At 39.7% G+C, this 22,711-nt stretch overlaps 1 long non-coding RNA gene across 3 annotated transcripts in view; it reads right to left on the reverse strand.

The window, feature by feature from the left end:
* The window catches only part of LOC110394037, a 253,077-nt gene that overhangs the window by 185,060 nt on the left and 45,306 nt on the right, over window positions 1-22,711 (reverse strand). Inside the window, exon 1 of one of the 3 annotated variants that reach the window (XR_002435348.1) lies at window positions 5,968-6,238. The exons of 1 other annotated variant lie outside the window; for it this stretch is intronic. This is a non-coding gene — a long non-coding RNA (uncharacterized LOC110394037). Of the gene's footprint in view, window positions 1-5,967; window positions 6,239-22,711 lie in introns of those variants that run through there. One more of the 3 variants, XR_002435344.1, reaches the window with a different exon arrangement.

The raw sequence follows: 22,711 nt of genomic DNA on the forward strand, positions 1-22,711 counted from the left end.
TTTTTTTGTAGTGCACAGGAGTTGCAGAAACAAAATGGCAAAACAGATAGGGCTAGAAACACCATTTTCAAGCTCCTAAAACTTTCCATTGCTTACAGTATGCAAGATGTCAAACAGTGATATTTATTATTTTGGGGGTTTTGTATTTTTATATAGCCACTCATCTTTAAGCACCTCTCTAGTAGGTTTTGTATATATTTCTAGAATAAGAAATAGAACACCTCCCAAACCAGAAAAACTGTTTTTAGTCATGTTAGCACTAAGAATGTGTACACTTAATTAAACTGGTAGCAACTGAGGAAGTGAGAATTACTGTTTAAAAAAAAAAAATTGTTCTAATCCACAAAAAAGTTATTTATTTCAGAGAAGATCTGGAGAATACCATTCTATATTAGCATAGACTTTACTATAACAATCACAATGAGTTAAGTGCCCCTTAGTACCACTATGGCAGTGTAAGAAAGCCTAAGCATAAATAACCATCAGAGCTTTCTTGGTTTTCCAGCAGTATCTCTCAGGCAGGGCAGCAGGGAAAAAAGGCCGGCTGAACACCTGACATTCAAGAAAGAAAACTGAGTTTTGTTAGTTTAACAGCCATCACAGATCCCATTTGCAAGGCTTCTCATCTTTCAACGTGTTGTGACAAGGATATTTGTTTAATAAATGGCACACCTGTAGACTGACAAAGCTGGTAAAAATTCTCAGGTTTGGGTTTGTTTTCCAAAACCGCATTGATCTTCTCATCCCATAGTGGAAAACAGGTTTTGTTTTCTGTCACCACAACCCAATTTAAATCAGTTCTTGGAACAAGCACTCCAATAGAAACACAAGACAAACAGAAAACTTTCCACTTTAATATTTGCTTGAAGATGTTTATGTAGGATTAAGACAAGCAATTCCAAAATGCAACTGTAAGTTACATCCATACCATTAATCTTCCAATCAAAGACTGTACTATCTATTTTTAGTAGTGCACAGAATTTTTGGAGCTGATTTTAGAGTCAGTGAGGAGCATAAGAGGTCTTGGGAAGCTGACTTGAGTAGAACTTGTAAAGACAATCTCCAGTTATATTTCACAGAACCACAGATCCTCCTGAAATGGAAAACAAGGATAACCACTGCCAAGAAAACTGAGCTTGCTTGAATTTTCCCATGTAGAGCTGTTTAATATTCAGCTAACCAGCCTGGGTCCTGACTGACTGTTAACACTGCAGTGCCTGCTACTACTCCTCAGTTTCAGCTGCACTAAGTCAGTAGCAGAGTGCTTGAGTCATGCTTTAAAATGAAGCTTCTTAGATCTCTCAGCTCCTGTCATTAGGGCAACCAGCTGTAGCCAGAGTAAGCTCTCAGCTGCCTGCCAAACCCCAGGATTGAACAAGATCTTGTTTTTCCCACATATCCTACATTGAGTATACCCTAACTGGAGCTAGAAGATGCCCATATTGGGGATGAGCATATCTGCCCCGGAGGACAAACTCTGCTTCAATGTCCTGTGACTTCAGTTCCCTTCCTACACAAACAACTCCTTCACCACAAAGGTGATATGAAGTTCAATCCATTAATGAACATAAAAAACATGAACAGTGATGACTGTGTGGGCAAATACTGACAAAGTTTCAAAGAAGTGACTCGAGTACTCTGAGTCTTCCTGAGTCACTCTTCTGCGGGATGTCTGATCCTCAGTACTTTAAAGAAAGAAGTCTCAGCAACCCCACAGCATCTCATTACACGTACATGTGCTGCCTGCATCCATTCTGCAGCATGAATCACTTCCTGTGAGCAACTTCATTAACTGAAAGCCTCTTAGAGAAAAGCAGGAAAGAATATCTTAAATACAGCTATAAAGAACAAAGATAAGAGAATTCTCTTGACCAAGACAACAGGATATTTCAAGAGAAACAGCTAATGCCACTGAACACATACACAGCTACAGAAATTACTGTATATTACCACTAACCACAAATATTTCCTTCCTTTCCACATGAAAGAAGACTGATTATTCCATTCAATCAATTGTCATTTTTACCCTTTTTGGATCCACTCTTTGTACATATAAGGACACAACTCCTTAAGTGTCAGCAGTCTAACATTAGGTCGCTCCAAAAGTAATGCTTCTATTTTATGTCCATGGAGACTACAACAGATACAAAGAGCACAATAACACTATTTGAAAGAGCAAATTCACAGCTACAAACACGTTTTCAAGATAGTCACCACCACTAGCTATGCATTTTTGCCAGCTATGAACAAGAGTTTGCATGTTGCTCTTGCAAAAATCACCACAGCCTCACTGCGCTCACATCCACTGTTTGGTCTCCCTCAATATTCAGCAAGCGCCAATGAATGTCAGTGGGTGCTGTTTTTTTCCCCCCACACACAGAGGAATTAAATTCCATGCTTCTGTGTGAGACACCATTTGGTCATACTGTCTCTCTGCTACCATCTGTCACACAGCAACAAAATGTAACAGAACACTGGCTGGATGATTCAACCTCTACTGCCATACCACCAAGATCCACCTCTGACATCATGGACCAACATAATACAACATTACTTTCAGAGCAGCACTAGTATATACAAAGACCTTTGCTTCATCTGACATCTGTAACATTGTATCTAAAAGATCATTTTAAAGCCATATCTTAACATCAACTATTAAAATGACTACCATGGGTGAAAAACAACAATATTACATGCCCTGCATGTAAATATCAGTCATGGCAAGCCATATTAGCAAGCTATCTTTTTTACTGGGAGGAACTTATAAGGTAATTTCTGCAGTGTTTTAAATCTCAACTCATACTTTGTCCCATATAGCAGCAGGAAGGTCTAACTAATGGGAATCTGTAGAACATATGGACCGGAATACATGCCACCATCCAGCAGTTCAAAATGATACATGTTAAGTACTGAGCTTTAGTTCACTATTTTTGTTTTGCCTTATGAAAGGCATCCCTGCATTTTACATTATCAACATGTACATGTGGGAGGAAAAAAAGGAAACTTTAGTAAAGGCAAGTAATGCTAACACCAAAAACATAGTGCAGAGAGAAATCCATGGCTACACTGGCTTTCCAATGAACCTAAACAAAGATGCTATATCCAAGATGCTATTTTTTTTTTTTTTTTATGTAAAACAGACTGAGATTTTTTCCTTCTGCTTTCCCATTTCCTGACTTCATTCTTGCGCAAGTAGGCCTGTAAGCCTTTGATGCCTCCACCCAAAAGAAACAAATCTTTGTAACTCTTGCAGTCTTCTTTTGGCCACCCAGTAAGAATCTAATAAGATCCCATCTCTGAAAGCAACCACTGAACAGTACTAGCAGGGGAAAAGAAAAAGAAGATGAGGTCCAAATGTAATTATTACCTAATATTTTTCTAATAACATATAACACTGCATTAATGTAAACAATGTTAAAATCTTCATCTATCAACATTGAAGAACGGGCAGTATTCACCATTTAGCAGAGTGAAACCGAAGAGTAGAAAACCTTTTTCAGTGGTTAGATGAAAACTTCTAAAAGTGACACATCTCTCAAACAAATAGTAGTACTAGTATCCTAATTTGGACACCTTTCTTAAAAGGATATTCCTTTCAGACACACCAATGGAATCCTTCACATGCACAGAAGCATTATATAAAAATACATAAAAATTACGTATTTTTTTCATGCTTTGTATTATCAAACACAACCCATAACTTTTAGGTATCTCAGGAATTATTGCACGTCATTTTCTTATTATTTATTAACATTAATATTTATCATCCCACAACCGTAATTCTATATCATTTTTAAAAGTGCATTTAGAAAAGTGCAATATATTGTAGTAACAGCTTGATATAGTAATTACAGTAATTAACTGTGGATACAGAGATTCTGATGTAATGCTCATGTTGATAAGTACTCTCATAAAAGAAACAGGGAGAAATAGTAATCAAGATATACGGATGCACAGCAATCTTGCACTGCCAGCTTTGTCTTTTATTTACTCTCATATGAAAGCTGCAAAGCTTATGTTTACCCCTCTTAAGGGACAGTAAAACAAAGTTTCTAAACAGGGGAGGAAAAATAGGCTTTTAGATGTACCATTTCTGCAGGAAAACATTGCAATCTGAGAAAATATGAGGGCTGCTCTGAAAGTAATGCCTCCTATAGAGGTTGAACCTTACGGCCAATATCCTGTTACATTTTGTCATCATGTGATGAATGGCATCAGATAAGGAAGTGTGGAGGAAGCAAAGGTATGGAATTGAACCCCTCCAGGCTGAAAAAATGGCACCCATTGACATTCATTGACGTTTGCTGAACATTGATGGAGACCCAACAGTGGTTGTGAGCACAGTGAAGCTGTGGGTGGTACATTTCAGAAGTGACAACAGCAGGTCACCATCGCTGGTGCAAATTTTTGTGAGCACAGCATGCAGACTCTTGTTTATCACTGGCAAAAATGCATAGCCATTGGTGATGACTACATTGAAAAACAGAGTTTTGTAGCTGAGAATTTGCTCTTTTAAATAGTGTTATTGTGCCCTTTCTATCTTTCATAGTTTCCATGGAAATAAATAGAAGGTATGACTTTTGGAGCAGCACACATAAAATAGGTCATGTCAGAATTGGGATAAAATCATGATGTGAAGCAGCAGTGCAGAAATGAATGCTGCAGTCAAAGAACATGTTTTGCAAATCAGGGTAAGGAATATATGATTCTTAATGACAATCCAATGCTATTTCTCCTAAATAGAAGAACAACGATGACATACCAGGTAAGAAGGCTGTGGCTGTTAAACAAGCCAGAGGTAGGAAACTGCTTGCAAAAAGTATATTGAAATGCCTTGATTCAAGTGGCCAACAATATCAGCACCCAGACCTTCCAAGTCTTACTGTCAAAAAAAAAAAAAAAAAAAAAAAAAAAAACACACATCTCTGGAACAAATTGAGGACCACTCATACCTGCCAAGCTCCATATAAAATCTAAAGGAATAATTCTTTCTAGGGTGCAGTTATATTCACAACAGGTAATAAGCAAACTGTTTAGATATTTTGTACCTTAAACTATCATCACTCAGTGCTACAAATACACTTGATAGAACTCAATCACACACTTAACAGTATTCAAAAAATACTAGAAAAATCAAAAAGGCTCATACCTATTTTAAGTATAAACACATCTTAAACTATTTCACGAGACTTCATTTCTCTGGAATTACTATGCTGTCACAAATACAGGACACTGCAACATATATTACATCACTGAGTGAACAGAGATGAGACACGGGGTGCTCAAACACTACTGCTGTCTTTCCCCACACGTACACCATCTATCACTGCAATTCTCTTCAAATCAAGAATAGCTGTAGCATTAAAGCAGTACTGCTTACAGTTTCCTCATTAGCACATGAAGAGGTGAACTCTCCTAGAGGAAAACTCTTGATTACATGTTAGCTGCTGAAAACTTAAGATACTCAGAAGGACCAGCTCTATTAAAAAAACAAAACACAGAATATGCACACAGATAGGAAAGAAGCAGCTACAGTTGTCTACTTCTCCCAAAATATGAGCTTCATGAGGTTCTGTACAAATAACAGGGGATTCAACCTGACCCACTTTACTGCTGCCATGTTTTCCCTCCATCACACAAACAGCTCAAGTGAAAATAATCCCATTCTCTCTATACGTAGTCTTTGTAAACTATGTGTAAATACATCAGCTGAACAATGCACATCATCTCAATGAACACACTTAAAGGTCTTCTTTCAGACTGAACATTTTTTCCTGTTACTGACTTGCATGGTGCTAGATACCAGCCTACACAAGAGTAGAGATGATGGTTGTAATACTGCAATGCAATGGAAAACACAGCAAAAATAGCAGACTAGCAAAGTCCCAGGCTGCAGAAAATTAGGACATGCCCAAATGCAGCAGCTGTACACACAGAAACAAAAGGAAAAAAAAAAAAACTACTCACCCTTCAAAGACCTCAAGTAGAGGGGCTTCTCCAGCAAGAGACCTTTGCCTCCACTGACAGCCCTTAAATGAGGTCTGGGAAGGAGTGGATCCTGGCTCCATCCCCTTCTGGTCAATGCACACTTCAGGTGCATTGCTTGCACCTGAGCTCCCCTGGGCTGGCCCTGCCTTCCCACTAGGTGCTCAATCACTGGTTCAAGCCATGACTTAGCATTTCCACTACAATGGTCCAAGCACCCTGAATAATGAAGCTCTTCTGCAGGTTTCTGGCTCTTCAAAGGCATTCATTCCTTCACCTACCAGTGAATGGAATGGAAAACTCATCTTCCTCTAGTGAAAAATTTCTTTTATTGGGATATTTCTTTCAAATGCATCTAAAATTAATCAACCGATAATTCTAAAATAACAAAAATACTATTTACAGAAACAATCTGGTTATGGTCAAATATTTGATATTTTTATTTGCAGAAGATCCAAATCACTTGCAGAATAAAGCACTTTTTCAAAGGCAGTTGGTGGAAGCCCAATCTACTAAAACTATTTACTGAAAACACTAGTACATTCCTTCCTGTGAAATACAGTTCTGCATTCTCAATAGAAAGTACATCAACCTCTTAAATAAGCAACCCATATAGGCATGCTTCCAGATTGTTGTAAGCAGATGAAGACTGAAAATACTCCAAATCTGGAGGTTGGGCCCAGCTGCTGTTTTTAAAAAAAGCATTTGTTTCATCCCAACATCCTTGTCGATACGATAAAAATAAATATTCTCACAATTTGGAAAAGTCTTCTTCTTCTCAAGCCATAGAAAAAGAATTAACCTTTCATTTGCAGGAAAGCACTCTCCAGTCTTAGAGACTAGGACAGCAATAAGAAAAACTCATAAGAACTCATTTAAAAAAAAAAGTATATGTATGGTATTTCCAAAAAACCTTCTTGAAATAGCAGTTGTCTGGAACCTCTTAGGTACTTATCATTGTGATTTCAAAAGAAAAAAATCACACAAAGACGTGAACTTATTCATAAAGTAAATCCATATGTTTTCTGTATCCCCATGCAGGATTTAGAGAGAATATATTCAACATTCCATGTATTTTGACTGCCAGAATGCTGACTTCTACACCATAAATCAGCTAGATATCAATACCAGTTCTGGGGAGATAGGAGTAAGTGGTAATCCAACACTAATGCACATAAATCATCATTTTTAAAAGGAAAAAAAGTAGAGGCATAGAGATGGTAATGACTCCTCCTGAAAGCTACCAGGGACCACTTCTTAGTGGACTTGGGTGTCCTGGGGATTCCTCCCTCCCGCTCACAAGCAAGCCGCACGAGTCTTGCACGGGCATCACTTGCTTATTTGGAGGGAGGTGGATGGAAGTGTTCAGTGTAGTTTTAGCTGCCTTTTGCATGATTTTACCCCGGAAAGAGGCCTAACAGAGCTCCCACAACATGTCAGCTCCTCACAGACCTGAAGTGATCTATGGGATCATAGTTTAGGAATCTTCAGACTAGGTCATTAGGAAAAGACATTAATAACAGAGTTACAGACCCTAGTCACCAATAGCACACAGCTTTAAGCAAAAACATCCTTTCCAATTAAAGCTTGCTTGTGCAAACTGACATCTAAAAAACCTCACACGAGATGGCCCTAAAGAAAACTACACAGAAAATATTTAATTTAAACACCATGTGACTGGGCTGGGGGCCAGTCCCATAGCCTTCTTTTGATATTCCCCATTAGAAAACAGGTCAGGGATAGTGACACAGGGTCCCCACAGAGGATAAGGCCCACCCCGGTCTGCTCCTGCCACCCAGAAGCATGGCCTGCCCACACAGGCCCACTTGCGGCCTCCACACTGTCCGGTTCACCATGAGGACAGGGCGTCAGCTCCCTGAACTGATTCCATTTAACGTGAACTGTGAGAACTTGGATTTCTGTCAGTAGCTACAAGAGACCAAATGCAAAGAGCAAGGAGGAGGTTTTCCACACAAGCATTTACGTCTCTAGTAGAAAAAAAGGAGAGAAAATCCACACAAAGCCATTTCTGATACATGTTCTACACCAAACTTCTAAATCCTCTTCAACTTCTTCACATTTACAATTTTGTGCACTTAATAGCATTGTTCTTATTAATTTTACATTTTGCCTCTATTGTGCTCTTCATTTAGATAAGTCGACACACTTGGCACAGGACAAGCCTCTTCACTGGGGAAATGTGTGCTTGGACGTCTGAATGCAAGAATAACAAAACCAAAATTAGACATTGGAAAAAAGCTGGCATACTTTATGGTCCCCCTTTTTATTAACCAAGACATATGCATCCAATTTCCAATGGTGTCAATATATTATCAACCTTAGTCCTAAAATCATTGAGATGAAAAAAAACATGGGGTATTGGGTTTTTCTGAATAATAACAGATTTATTTACCTTTTCAGTTACAGAAAAACAATGTCCGTAGGAGAAAGATGGGGAAGGTACTCATTAAGAGAACACAAAAAAGTTCCCACAGCACACTTCAAATCTATGGTACCATTTCATCCACTTGCTCTCTCCAGGACTACTCAGCCTAGAAACATGAAGAACATTCCCTTGTCCTCAAGCTACCCGCTCTGAATGCAAATGTCTGATAGAATCAGTTTTAGGAGACCCGAAGGCTAAGCATCAGACATACAGAGGTCTAGATGAACATGTAGCCTCTTAGTACAGTAAACTGTCATTGAGATACAGGATTTCAGTACTTCTGCAAAGAAAGTAGCTATACACAAGTTGGGAAAGCAATAAATTTAATTGAATAATAATTGCATGTATGTGGCAAATTCTATCTTTTCCTTTTTTGACATTGAAAATTGTTGCTTCTTTTACCTTCTGTTTTATAAATGTTGCTCAAAAATATCTGAGATGATCTCCTATTGTTGCTGAGATTATTCTCATGAGCAACAACAAAAAAAGAGCTGAGTCCATTCTAACCATGAGCTTACCTAGATAGAAAAGCTCACTATCCAAAATCCCTAAATATGTCATAATTGAATGCAATGAACCAAAGTGACAAAAGAAGTAGCTTCAGGATCTTGGAACAGTAAATTTTGAGAAGCCAAGTAAATCAGTGAGGTCACACTCAAACACTTATGCTCAACACAGAAATAGCTCAAGTGAAAAATATAAATGTTACTCAGACTTTCCACTCCAAGTGGGAGGGGGAAAAAAATGGGTAAGGAAAGACTGCAGACTTGCTTGCATGAATAAACACTTTTAGCAGCAAATTAAGAGGAAGTCCAGGTGCTGCAAAGAGAGAAAAGATTAATTAACAAAGCTGACAATGTCTCAGGGTAAGAAGTGTTGAAACTTTAAAGAAAAAAAAAAAAAAGTGGCTTCTGGAATCTGAAGCTAGCAGCTAACCTGCTCCAAAGTGCAAGACAGCTTGCTACTTCAGCTGGAGCCACTGCTGTAGGTGTATTCTGCTCCCATTAGATAAAGAGAAAGAGGAGGGAAACAAAATAAGACTGCTATGTTCGGCTGAAAAGTTCTACATTGTGCTAAGCATCCAGCCAGGCTGAAACAATGCAAATGATGCAGACTTCAGAAGTGGAGAGAAAAGGTCAGAGACAGCCACTACCAAGCTATTCTGAGTATCACACAAGCGATTCTGGCCAAGGTAGTCAGTCTGAAAGCCTCAGCAGGTCACAGGCTCAGCATGGTGACCGCCAGTGTATTTCTGACTCTCATAAAGGGCTCTGGTACTCCTCCAAGCAGAACAACCTGCTGTATCCTCTCTCACATACTTCCTGCCAAGCATGGGGCCCAGAGAATGTTACTTGAGGAAGGTTTTCAGTAAACATAAGGCATAACTTCTGTTCTTCACAGAGTGCTATAAAACAGGAGAAACAAAACTTCACTAGTAGCCTCTTTGGAGCAAAATCTTCTTATTCTGTCTTCTCTGATTACAGTTGTAGCACTCATAAGTTTCATCTCCACACTTCACTACTTATAACCAAAAGTGAACAACTTTGTTAGAAAAGTACAGACTCAGCAACATACTCATTTCAACCCCCACCTATCCATTCCCACAAATATAAATATGTTCCACAGAAAACGTCTGCTTTACTGTGCAATATATATATAAATTTTTAAAGGCATGTGAGACTACAGCCAACAATTATGTGATAAGCTTGCAGGTGGGAGGGCTTTTTTATTAAAATGCTTTTACTGTTGTTAATAAAACATACAGCTACAGGAAATTAGAATTACTGAAAGTGAATTTGAACAAGTTTTGTACAATTTTTATTCAGTTGTTGAAAATTCAGGAAAGGAACAGTTCCTTGTTACTAACCAAACCATTCTTGTAATCCTTATCCAAAAATACTTGACACAGCAAAGAGCAAGTCCAACTGCTAACTGGTAGAGATGCTAGCATGGACCACTCTTTTTTTTTCGACAAAACCATAATAGTTTTGCCAGTTCTAGTACGGTCAGGTCAACAGGTCCCAAAATAAGGAGATAAACTTGCATACTCCCTATTTACAACTACTTAAACTTTTCAAGTATAAAAATGGAAGCTGCAGGTGAAATTTAAGATCTAATAAAAGAAGAGAAATGCAGTATATCAATATAAAACAAAATACAAATGCAGTATATCAATATAAAACAAAATACATCTCATTTCTTTAATGCATGCCAATGCTTTTTTGCATACAAAAGTCCATGCAGCACATTTTGCAGTAGCATCACTCCCCATGGAAATCATGGTATCTATAGACAGACTGTATTAGTACAATACCAAATGGCAGGGGCTGATCTCTGCATCAGATCTTAAGGAGAAGGAAAACTAACTCAGTCTCACACCAGGGAAGTACTGGAAAAAATACAGCAGTCACCACTATGCTGTAAAAGCCAAGCACAGCTTCACATCAGTGTTTCAGCACACCTTCATATAGAAAACTCACACTAGTACGGAATAGGGAGAAACTTGCCATTTCTCTGCTCAGTTTCCTATGAGTCAGCCAGCATCATCTTTGTCTCAATCAAATGAATTTCAGCTCTCTACTGAATACCACCAGGAAGTTGGAAGATCTTCATTTTATCAGTTTTGGACTTTATAACCTCAGAAAACAGTCAAGATTAGTGATAAGACTGGAAGAGAAGACGAGCACAACCAAAGAGGTGGCTTAGAGCAGACTTTCCTATACAAGACTTCTCTTTCAGGCTTGGTACATCAGAGCATTTATTTGTTAATCTCCCAAATACACTGCAAAACAGACTTTGATTTCTATGTACTTCATTGGAAACTTGAGGGAAAGTTAATGGTTTGCTTTCATTGCTGTTTCCTTCTACAATTATTGATCTGGATATCCAGAATGATTTATCTAGGTGTTTTCTTTTTGTTTAGCCTCCTTGCACCTCCTCTAAATGCTAGTCATGTACAGTTTCTCAACAAAATAATATTTTAAAAAATGCAAGTTTTGCAGAAAGAAGCAGAACTATGGACTGAATAAGTAATAAAGAAATACCCCTTTTCCAGTTTTTTCAGTATTCAAGTTACCTGGGCACAACCCAAGCTTTTCAACTGCGGTGACCAGAATCCATTTGTAGTCTTGTTCTGCTCTCTCCCTTGTTTACTTCATCATAGCTAAAAACTGCACAACAGGGTATATATCAGACCTGCACTTGTCTACCAGTAGTAGCATTTAGTCATGAAACCAGCATAAAATTCAACAGGGAAGTAGATTAAAAATTTCCACAGACTCAAGCCTATGCATTTTTAGTTATCAAGCTAGAACTAAAATAGAGATGATAAAAAACAGTCACGTCTATATAATCCTCAGATATTTCCACCATTCTGGCAAATATCTGCTGTTTCTATAAATCTTCTCTCAGCACCTGTCAGAAGCACAGCCAGAAACATGGGGGAATAAATACATCAGCGTGCACAGATTTCCCATAAATCCAGTCAATTTGGAGTGAGCTAATTCCACTCTCTGAGCAAGAGAGAAATTTGCTAAAATTCTTAATCTGCTGTGTGCTGACGCAGCACTGCCGAGCTTTGATCACCTTGCACTTCCCTGAGCTGCCAGCCCTACACTCAGCAGAGGCGCATGCAGGGAGCAAGGGCAGGAACAGGGCTCCAGTAGCAGTGACACACAGCTCAGACAAAAGGCTAACACTGAAAGACAGAAGGCACACTGTAGTGGGAGGAGAAAAAGAAGCAGCATATAGAATCACAGTAGCCATACATCTATGGAAGAGTCAATCTGTTTTCGTTTTCCCCTCCTACCTCTCCTGCTAACATGCTTTATTCCTGGGTTGCATCTTTGACCATATTATTTTGTTTGCTCCCTCTCCTATTTACTTATTTATTCTTCTATTTTATGCTCTGCAAAACTTATGCTGCTTAACGGCAATATATTTTCTCAGCTGAGCCCAACAATGTCAAAACTCACATAGAGGACTTGAACTGCTGTTTTAGAGCAAGCCACATTCAACACACATCATTACAGAGAAAGCCTATTGATGTTTTCAACTATTCTAGTTCATACTAGTGTTTCTCCTGTAGCTCCAAAGTCTGACATCATTTGTACCTACAAGCAGCAGTATTGACAATGAGCCAGAGAGCTGCTTACCTGGGGGAGAAAAATCTTTGAAGTAACCAGGTCTTTACTGAAAGGAAACCTGAAGGTTGCAAGATTAGTGAGCTCTTCCCCAACAGGGTGAAGGAAAAGCCTCATTTGGTTAAAATGTACCTGCTGCTTTCTTCCCTTAGTCTGAATTCCAAGTCTCAGAAATACCCTTCTGCGTAAGGGTAAGCCAAATGCGGACACTGACTGCATCCTGCAAAATAATGAGGAATGGTGGCAATAGGCAGCCATGGCAAGAAAAAATGTTACCCATTCCCGATAGTCCAGAAGTTGTGAGCTGCCTTGGGGAAATTAAAAAATAAATAAATAAATCCAGTTAGTGTAGCCTCAGAACAGTCAGTTATTGTTATAGACTACGCCTGTATGAGAAAGTAAGTGTGATACCTCTCAGCTTTCAGACCTGACCACTTGCATATCTGCAACCTTCCCAGTCACACTTCCTCATTTCACCACCGTCCTTCTACCAACAGCCATTGTGTCTGAGCCGTATCTGTGGTGCTGAACTGATGTTCCCATCAAAGAAGAGACTTCAAAGAGAAGAACAGTTCAGTGGCTGGTTATTCACCTCTGGGACTTGGAAGGGCCTATGCTCAAATTCTCTTCCACCACAAGTTTTCCTTGAACACCTTGCACAAGTCTCTTAAGGCACGGCACTCAAGAAATCCTTCAGAAAACTCCAGAATGACTTGTGCACGTCAAACAGCACTCAAATGGGAATCAGACATATTTTGCTCTGCTTCAGGGGGAAGAAAGGCCTCTTCTCCTCTTCCCTGTAAACCCTCAGCTGTTTCCCTGCTCCTCCCCAGCTCCCTGCTGCCAGCTCTCCACAAGATACTGACCCACTACAGCAGCAAGAGAAATACCAAGCTATTTCTCCTGGATTGCTTTTCTGCAAATTCAACCTGTTAATGCAGCTGAAAGCAGGCCTGGTGAGTGTCAGCCCAAGGTAATCTTCAAGAAGCACATATATGGGAGTAGGGAGGTGGAAAATGGAAACTCCTTGTCAGCTGCAAATTGTAAGACTGTTCACCACATGCTGCTGAGCCAAACTTGGAGTTTCAGAGAAAACACAGCAACAACTCAGATCCTTTTCATTAAAAATAATCTCAAAGAAAAGAAAAAAAGAGGGGAAAAAAAAAAGGAAAAATCTGCCCTCCAGGGAGAAGTGCTAGGTGCATGGTGTGGGCCACCTACAGTTCACAGATGCTGCATGAGCCTCAACCCACACCTCACCTCTTCCCAAGGGGCAGCAGGCCCACACACATATACCAGAATAGCACTTTTTGGTACTGTGACATTTTACAGAATACCAAGCAGGATTAACTGCGCCAGATTAAAATTATTTGGTTTATGGCATCAGGATACTGCCTGGGAAGACAACTATGCAGCTTCCACTCTCAAACTGCTTATGGGTTCTAATCCAGTGATGGGTAAATGTAAAACTATAGAAATTAACCTGAGAGAAGGGACCAAAGCTCTTGCGATAAGTAGTTCTTCAATACATGTCTGAGTTAAATGTAAAGCTGGCGTAGTAGCAGCTTTACAGCTGCTTCACAATCATCCATCATGACAGGCAGCCCTTGTTTGACAGCTTACATGTTTCACATGAAATCTTCCTATTGTTTTGGGCCACAGGAAATAAAAAAAATAAAACCAAAGCTACACATGAATATGATATTACTCACTGTGGCACTTGCTCTACCCAGTTGCCCAAGGACCAGTAAAGGTTAGAAGACAATGAAAGCTAGCATTGTGTTCTCAACTTTTTCTTCATTACATAGATTATAGTTACATAGATGTACATACACACATATATACATACACCATCTTATTTTAATAGCTCAGGTTTTTAATGAGAAATTCAAGTAAGTGTACAATCATTCTGATTGCATAGCTTTATTATAATGTGACATGTCCTCTCATCACAAAAAATAAACAAGATCAAAACAGCTTCTCAACTGGAGCTGTAAGATTGTGTACATTGATTACAAACCCCAGATAGAAAGGATTCAAACATGAATCTGTCAACAATTTTCCCAGCATATCTCATTTATAAGCTGTGACAGGACAAGTTCTGTAGGTGAGAGGTTTGCTGAAATTTTGCTGTGCTGATGCTCTTGCCAGTTGATGTGACTACACAAATGAATTTTCTCATGTTTACCTGATGTACTTCATTTTTTAAAAGACCAAGAATGAGAAATATACCAGTAAGAGTATCAGCTGACTTCTTCAGGGTGTTCCCAACCACCCTTCCGAATTTCCCAAAGAGGTGGCAGAATTGCACCATATACACCTAATGATGCAGAAGGGACTCAAAAAGGCAAACTTCTTTCCTTGTGCATGAAAAGCACAGGGCAAACGAAACAAGGCTCTCAAATAAAAGTATTGAAACTAAAAATATTTTCACTTATCTTACATAAGATGTCAATAAAATACTTTATTTTTGCATGTGCACATTTCTACAGACTATATCTCACCAGGAATGTGACCTTTTCTGTAGTATTACTAACAGAACATCATAAAAATTTAGTAAATCATATACACATTCAGTGTGACTTGCTGTCTTTAGAATTATTGGGAAGAATAACTGAAGTCCCATAATACAAATACTCCAAAATACTAAAATACCCTGAAACCCCTACTGCCATGTAGTATCACCCAGTCTCTGATATGCAGTTGAACTAAGAAAAACATGGTCAGAGTTGTTAAACAGAACTGATACTAACAATTTCCTGAGCACTGCAAACCTCTCATTCAAGTACCACTGTCAGAATTGTGACACTTCTAGAAAAACACTGAAATTAGTACTCAACTGTCAATAAAACAGAACCTGTCACAGCAGCACCTGCTCCGTTCCCAGGTAAGAAGCAATGCAAATTCTAAACTAGGGGTCCAGATTGAGCCTTCAACACAAAAATAGGTAGCAGGAAAAGATGAGGAAAGATTCCAAGGAAGGAAGAGGAAAGCCATTAGTACCATTTGATGAGGGAAGAATGAAGGTGCAAAAAGTTTCTAGAACAAATGAAGGTCTCATCAGACACACTCCAAATGATACCTGCATGAGAAGGGGAAAAATGCAGAAGGAAATGGACAAGGCAATTTTTAAAAACATGAACTTCTTATTTTTGAAGAGTTCTTTCCAGCATATGTAATCTATTAAAATGAATTTAGGGCAGCAAGGAGAAGTGTCATCAAGATAAGTTAATTACCTTTACCTGTATTATGCCATAGATAAATTCTATGCTACGAACTAAAAAAAAATCATTGTTACAGTAAGCACTAGTATACTGAAATGCTGCACTAAATTCAACATCATATTACATTTCAAGTGATTGCTCCCTCCACCTTCTCCCCAGTAAGGGAATGTCACTCCTTTCCTTTTGCATTCTAGAATAGAGGTAACAGCTGAAGTAGATTTTCTTTGTCCATACAAATCTAAATACATTCCCTACATGCACTCAGCATCACAGAGTCAGCAAACTACATGTCACAGTTCACTTTAGAAGAAGAAAACATTCCCCCACCCTATCCCACAGTACTCAGTTATTGTAAAGGTTAATCCATCTCCCTCAACTAGTCTGAAGATTCTTCAGAGTAAAGTATATTTCAAGCTTCATAAACAACAATACTTCTACCCGTATAATTTTTATATTAGTCTATACCTAGTTTACAAAAAAACGCTGAAGGTTTCTTTATGTTGCTGAAGACATAGCCTTAAACATCTCACAAGTCTCAACATTGCTGAATCTCATTTTTCCAGGCATCAAATAGAGTAAGGACCACAAAACTGACAGGGCACATCTGAATAAAGTAAGTACACTTCCACCATATGCCACTTGGAAAAGCAGCAGAACCTGGCCTTGCAAACGCTCATCACTATTTCACCTAATAGTATTAAAATGCCATTCCTTTAAAGAGGGAAGGAAAAGTTCAGTGATAACGCTGATAATACATGAGGCCATTGCAGTTAACACAGGTATCTAAACATTGTATATTAATACACAGGGAGATTCTTTATTATTCAAGTTGTCTTTTTGCCTGGAAATTGAAAGCTTCACTTCAAAATAAACGAAGAGCAATGACTGCTGTGAACTTTCCCTATTTTCTAGCCAGTTAATTTCCTCTCTCTGGTGAAAGTCTGCTGTATGCCACACATCCTGCTTCAGGCTATTGCTTAGATGGGAAAGCTGTGGTTCCTTTTTTCCTATTATAAAGTTTAAAACCAGGAAATACATCCGTTATGAATTTTTATGAGTAAAGCAAATGTTAAAGACATTGGCAGGAATGCTGGAAGAAAATTCCCAGGACTATAATGGCACACATGAGGGAAGAAACTTAAATTAACAGATATAATGCTTCAAATTTATCAGGAAGCACTGTTAGAAGCAACATTACAGAGATCTGAACAGCATTCAAAAAATCAAGAACCCAGCATGTGGAGAAAGGGGCACTAGAAAAACATACTTCCAATTCATTTATTTTTCCACAGACTAAGCACACACAGGAATGCTGTAATCCTGAGGAAGACCTGACCCCATTCTCCCTCTTCCATCCTTCCCCTGTGGGAAGGAGAGCTCCTCATTACCACACTGCTCTATAAAAGGTCTTTAAAGGCCTTGCAGTTTAAAAATAGCTTTTAAAAACAATACTGAAGTCAGGAGAGAGCCTTAGCTACAGCTCAGGATATGCAACTTATTATAGTTACTCAAGCGACAAATGGCAGCAGTTCTGCTCAAGCCCATTGAGAAAACGTGAAACAATTTGGAATTTAAGCCCCGCAGCCTTAGCACAGGGATCTTGGCAAGCGAAGGCAGAGCGATGACTCACACATCAGTGTCTTGCAACACTATGAAGCCTCTCACTGTGTCTTAGTTTCAGCTGGGATGGAATTGCTTTCTTCAGAGTGTATGGTATGAAGCTACGTTTTGGTTCTAGGAGAAAAACAATGTTGATAACTCACTGATGTTTATAGTTGCTGCTAAGCAGTGTTGTATAGAGCCAAGACCATTCTCAGCAAAGGGCCCAAGGAGCTGGGAGGGAACAGAATTAAGACAGCTGACTTAAAATGGCCAAAGGGATATGCTATATCACATGACATCATGTGAAAAGAGTTTTGAAGGGAGTGGGAGTTCATCTCACTATTCTGCTGCTGCTTGAGTTACTAGCTGGGCATCAGTCAGTGAATGGTGAGCATTTGTGCATCACTTGTTATATACATTCATATATATATAGTCATAACTATTATCCTTTTCCTTTTTTTGTCTTAGTAAATAATTTTATCTCAACCCACAAGTTCTTTTTTTCCCCCAGTTCTCTCTCCTATTCCACTGGGAAGAGCAGGGAGTAAGTAAACAACTGCGTGGTGTTTAACCACCTGCTGGGTCAAAACAGAACACAGTACGGAAATTCCCAAAGAGTTTTACAAAGAAACTCCCAACACAAGTTATATTAATCTCTGAGACACAGTCCTCTGCAGCAGAAGTCTGCAGGTGGTTGCCAGCACAGGGGAACAGTACGGAGAGGTTGAAGACAGGAAGAAGATGATGGCATCAAATAGGTGAAACTCAAAGGCAAGATCAGCACTCCCTGGCCCTGTCAGAATGGACAACATGGCACACTTAGTGCTGCTGCCAGCTTCAAGCATTCTTTTAAGAAGTGGTCAGACACAAATGGAGGGGCTTTGCACAAATCCACCTCAGAACTGTAACAGATTTTGGAGTCAATGGTGACTGCAGAGAACAGCCTGATGCCAAATTGACCAGGCCTCAAGTGAACAAGCCACAGGCCTCTCTAGAAATAGATCACTCAGACAATGCTTATCCTCGAAGGGTAGTGATGACACCATCTCCCTGGGCTTAGGAGGATTGAGCTCTCTCAAGTAACCCTGACTTAGTCCCTGTGCTCTCTTGGAGCTTCTTGTCCCCCTTGAACACTGTCACTAAGCACAGAGGCCTCTGAAGCCTAACTGGTGAATACTGAGGCACAGGAGCCATGAATACCTCAGCCTGCTCTGTGTCTGCTGCCCTTAATTCATCCACTCCACTCAGCAGCAGGCCCACATTTTCTTCATTCGGCATTTTCTGTGTTGCAGCAGAAACTCTTCTTATGACCCTTAATTTGCACACATCAACTCTGTTTGAACTGTGGCTTTTGTTATACCAGACCTGCATGCGTGAACAATTCCAAATTCCTCTTTTACTGCTTCCTCCTCCTGTATACAGCCTTTTTGCACTAGAGGTCTGCCCCAAGTTCCCTGTTTAACCAGCATGGTCTCCTGATATATCCACTCATTTTCCCTAGCATGCCAATGGGCTGTTCTTGAGCATGGTTCAAGACCAGCCAGCTTTCATGAGATTTTTTACCCTTCAGATCTCCAGTGTAATCCCACATATCAGTCTGAAGAAGTTGATGTCTGCTTATCTGAAGCCCAGGCTTTGTTACCCCACTACATGCCTTTCTTGCTCCCCTGTGGACCTTGAACACTCCTATTTCAAGTTCACTATGATGGTCACTACAGCCAAAGCTGTCATTGATTATCACACTGTTAACCACTTCTGCCTTCTCTGTGAACAGCAGGTGCAATTAGGTGTCACACCTATTTCACTCAATGCCTGTACCAACAAATTAATCCTGATCCTCTCTAAAAATCTTCTGGTTAACTGTCTTCTATCTGTTCTATAACTTCTGTCACTAGCAAATTTCAAAGCAGTTCAGGTCACTCTGGCATGTGAGTCAGAGATTTCCTTAAGTTGTCCAAAAGCTTTGTTTGCCTCCTCCTCCTTATATAATCCATAAAAAAATCCCATCACAATGTCTCTCTTCCCTTGCTGGCATATCCCTGACCACGACACACAAGCTCTCAACTTGCCTGTCAGATGTCCCACAGAAGAATTTCAAAATGCTCATTCACTTAGAAGAATGATTCCATGGATCCCTACCTTTATCTTCCACCACTGAAGAGCCATCTGCTGCTGCCTCCCAGTCATGCAAGCTCTCACACTATGTCTCAGTTATTCTGGAAGTCATAGTCATTATCACACACATATCACATGCTCCCTCACCTCTCCCAGGCTGTGTGTTTACACACATGCACTGAAGGTGACAATCCCCTTTTCCATTTGAGCACTCCCTTCCAGGCTGACTAGCTTGTTGGACATGATGTTCTTGCCCTGTATTTTCAGGTGGGAGTACAACACTGACTGCAAGAGCCCTGTTGTCCTACAGACAGGGCAACAAAGATTCCCTGCCTCAGAGAGGTGGCAAAACAGACAAGAAGCATGATCACCTCTGCTTCATAATGGGAGACAGAAGCATGGGAGACTGAGAAAAACAGGAAATTTGTAGTACAAAAACAAGACCTCCTGTTGTCAGCTTTGTGCTTAACCACAAAACTGTTCTCTTCACCTCTGACATAACTGTCCTGCATTTTATGACCACACATAGTTGCTTTGAGAGGGCTGAGGAGCATTTACAGTCCAATTCCTAAACAAGCTTTGTTCTTTGTTCACAAATGGTGACAGGAAAGAAAGGAGGAGGATGGGAAAGAAGGTTGTTAAAGCCTTAAATCACTGCCGGGTGTGACCAGAGAGGGGGCACCAGGCAGCAGCAAGCCAAGTCCACCAAGCAGCTGCACACGTGCTCCATCACCACCAGCAGCTGTCCAAGAAAAGGGCACTAGACTTTGCACTGAAGGGATACATTCACAAGTTCTGGCCTCTGTGCAGTGACGTCTGGCAGAGAGGTGTAACAGCCAGCAGTACCTAGCAGCTTCTAGATATGCTTTAGTTGTCAGCCTTTCCCAGTTTTGATATCATCATCCAAGTCAATGCTGCAAGTCAGAGTGGGAGAACTACGGTGACATATCTTTGCTGAAGAGACACACGGCAAAAGGTGATACTCAGCAGCTAATTCTCTAAAATACTCTTTCTGTGTGCAATCAATTATTTTAAAAGCCTCATCCACTAATTAATATAAGTTCAACTTTGTAATACATTTCCAGTTTGTAGTGCGTGTTGACAGTGCTGCTTTGTTAGGCTGTACACATCTAAACTACTTGCTTTTAGTAGCCCCCCAAGTCTGGAGTACATCAAAAACTTCTCTTTTCCCTACTTAAAATTAACACTGTAATTTACCAGCCCAGAATTCACCTAACTAGAGCAACTAAATACATGTAATTACTTGTTAAAGAAAAAAAAAAAAAAAGGAAAAGTAGCACAAATACTGAAATGCATTAATCATATACTTGATGTCACTGCAAAGGAAAGATAAGTTCTTGTGGGCTTCTGTAGTGTAGAGGCTTTTCAATTGTCTGTGTTTCCACTTTTGATGTTTGTGGGTTTTTGGTTTGGTTTTAGCCTAAGCTTCTCTAAACTTCCTTACAGGTACAGACACGCTACTGAATTTTGTGAGTTCTTACTACTGACTGGGGAGATGGAAATTATGTCAAGACAGGATAGTTCTAAGTTTACTTTATCTGTTAGCATTTATCTTAAAACCAGCTACATTAAGTTAATGCAGACAAATGTGGATAAAACAGTTGTGAATAACACCAGTGAATATGGACTGACACATCTATGGCTAGCAGGGAAAAAAAAAAAACAATGATCATCTTTACTTTTTCATGGCTATAGTATAACTCTTACACTTAAGATTCAAGGTTTGACACGATACTGCACATTGCACGGTGTGAGTAGCATTATTTCTTACATATAGGAACCATGGTGAAAAGCAGAGCTTATTCCTTCGTTAACAATGCAACATGCTTTTTACTTAAACTCAGACCATCAGAGACTGATTTGCTATTAAGAGAAATGTACTAACCACTTTAATTATTGCAGTCTAAAATCCCCAAGCAAACAACAGTGTTTCACTTCCCCACTCCATGTTCACACAATAAACATCATTAAAAGGTGTAAGCTGATTCCAGGACTGTGATTAAATCTGACCACCAAGGCCATATCTATGCCCTTTTGTTTTAAGGAACGGGAAGGAAATTCAGGATATGCGCTATTATAAGGGTAGAAAAGATTTTATCATATTTCAAGTGTTCTTGAGAAACTGCTTGCACAGCTCACTGTGGGTGACACTTCCAAGCATCCATCAGTTAGAAATAATGCCTCTGGTTCTCTAGTTTACATGACAGTTTGGAGGTACATTTACATCAACTGTTCTGTGTTGTCACATGAAGTTTTAAACCCTGTGGTCCTGAGCACTCACATGTTTCCACCCCAATACGTTATCCACATCAAATGAGGGAAAAAAAAAAAAGAAAGGAAAAACGCACAGCACTGCAGCCTCGAACCCGTTAGTCTAAGGAAGACTGTGGAATAACCATCAATCATCCCTTATAACAGAATGAGTAAGGTGAAAACAGAGGCAAGCTGAGGTTCAGGGGTTGAATTAATGCTCTTCAGGAAGGTAAGATGTTTCCAGAGACCCAGTAACCCAGAAAGGGGGCACACGAATGCACAACGATTTCTGGGAGGAAGGGCAGGAGGAGTCTTTGATAGTCTACTCCACCCCCAAGATTTCTGGATGCTATTGTGCAGCTGTTTGATGTCACATCTGGTAGCAATATACAGCACACCACCCAGCTTTATCACCCCTTGTTAGTGAACACACCCAACCCATCATTAAAGTGTCAACAGAACAGCAAGAGTTCTGCATCCACGTGGACAGAAACTGGCACAAGAGAAGTCATGCTGATATGAACAGAGGAAACTCTCTGAGAACCTGGCCCAAAAATCAACCTTCCCTCTCAGTGTAAGCCACATGTACTTCATTCATCACAGCAGCATGAAACCTTGAACCTATTTGATTAGGGTTCATGGCAACACTAATGATATCCTGGCAACAACTATAAATTCCTTCTGTCTCCAGCTCTCCAGGAAATGAGGTGCCATTGAGGTTGTTACTGTCTGAGACAGAGTGAAAGCAGCAGAAATTCTAGCTTATGGGTTAACTCTCCCATGAGTATGAAGCCCAAAACAAACACACTGCACACACTCAGCTGGGTCCCAGACTACTTCAAGGATCCAGTCATCAGGGAGTTCCACGTTTGGCTCTAAATACATCAGAATCTCTTTGCACTCATAGGCCATATAGATACTCC

The sequence above is a fragment of the Numida meleagris genome, chromosome 2 (genome assembly GCF_002078875.1).
Source record: "Numida meleagris isolate 19003 breed g44 Domestic line chromosome 2, NumMel1.0, whole genome shotgun sequence".
Taxonomy (NCBI): Eukaryota; Metazoa; Chordata; class Aves; order Galliformes; family Numididae; genus Numida; species Numida meleagris.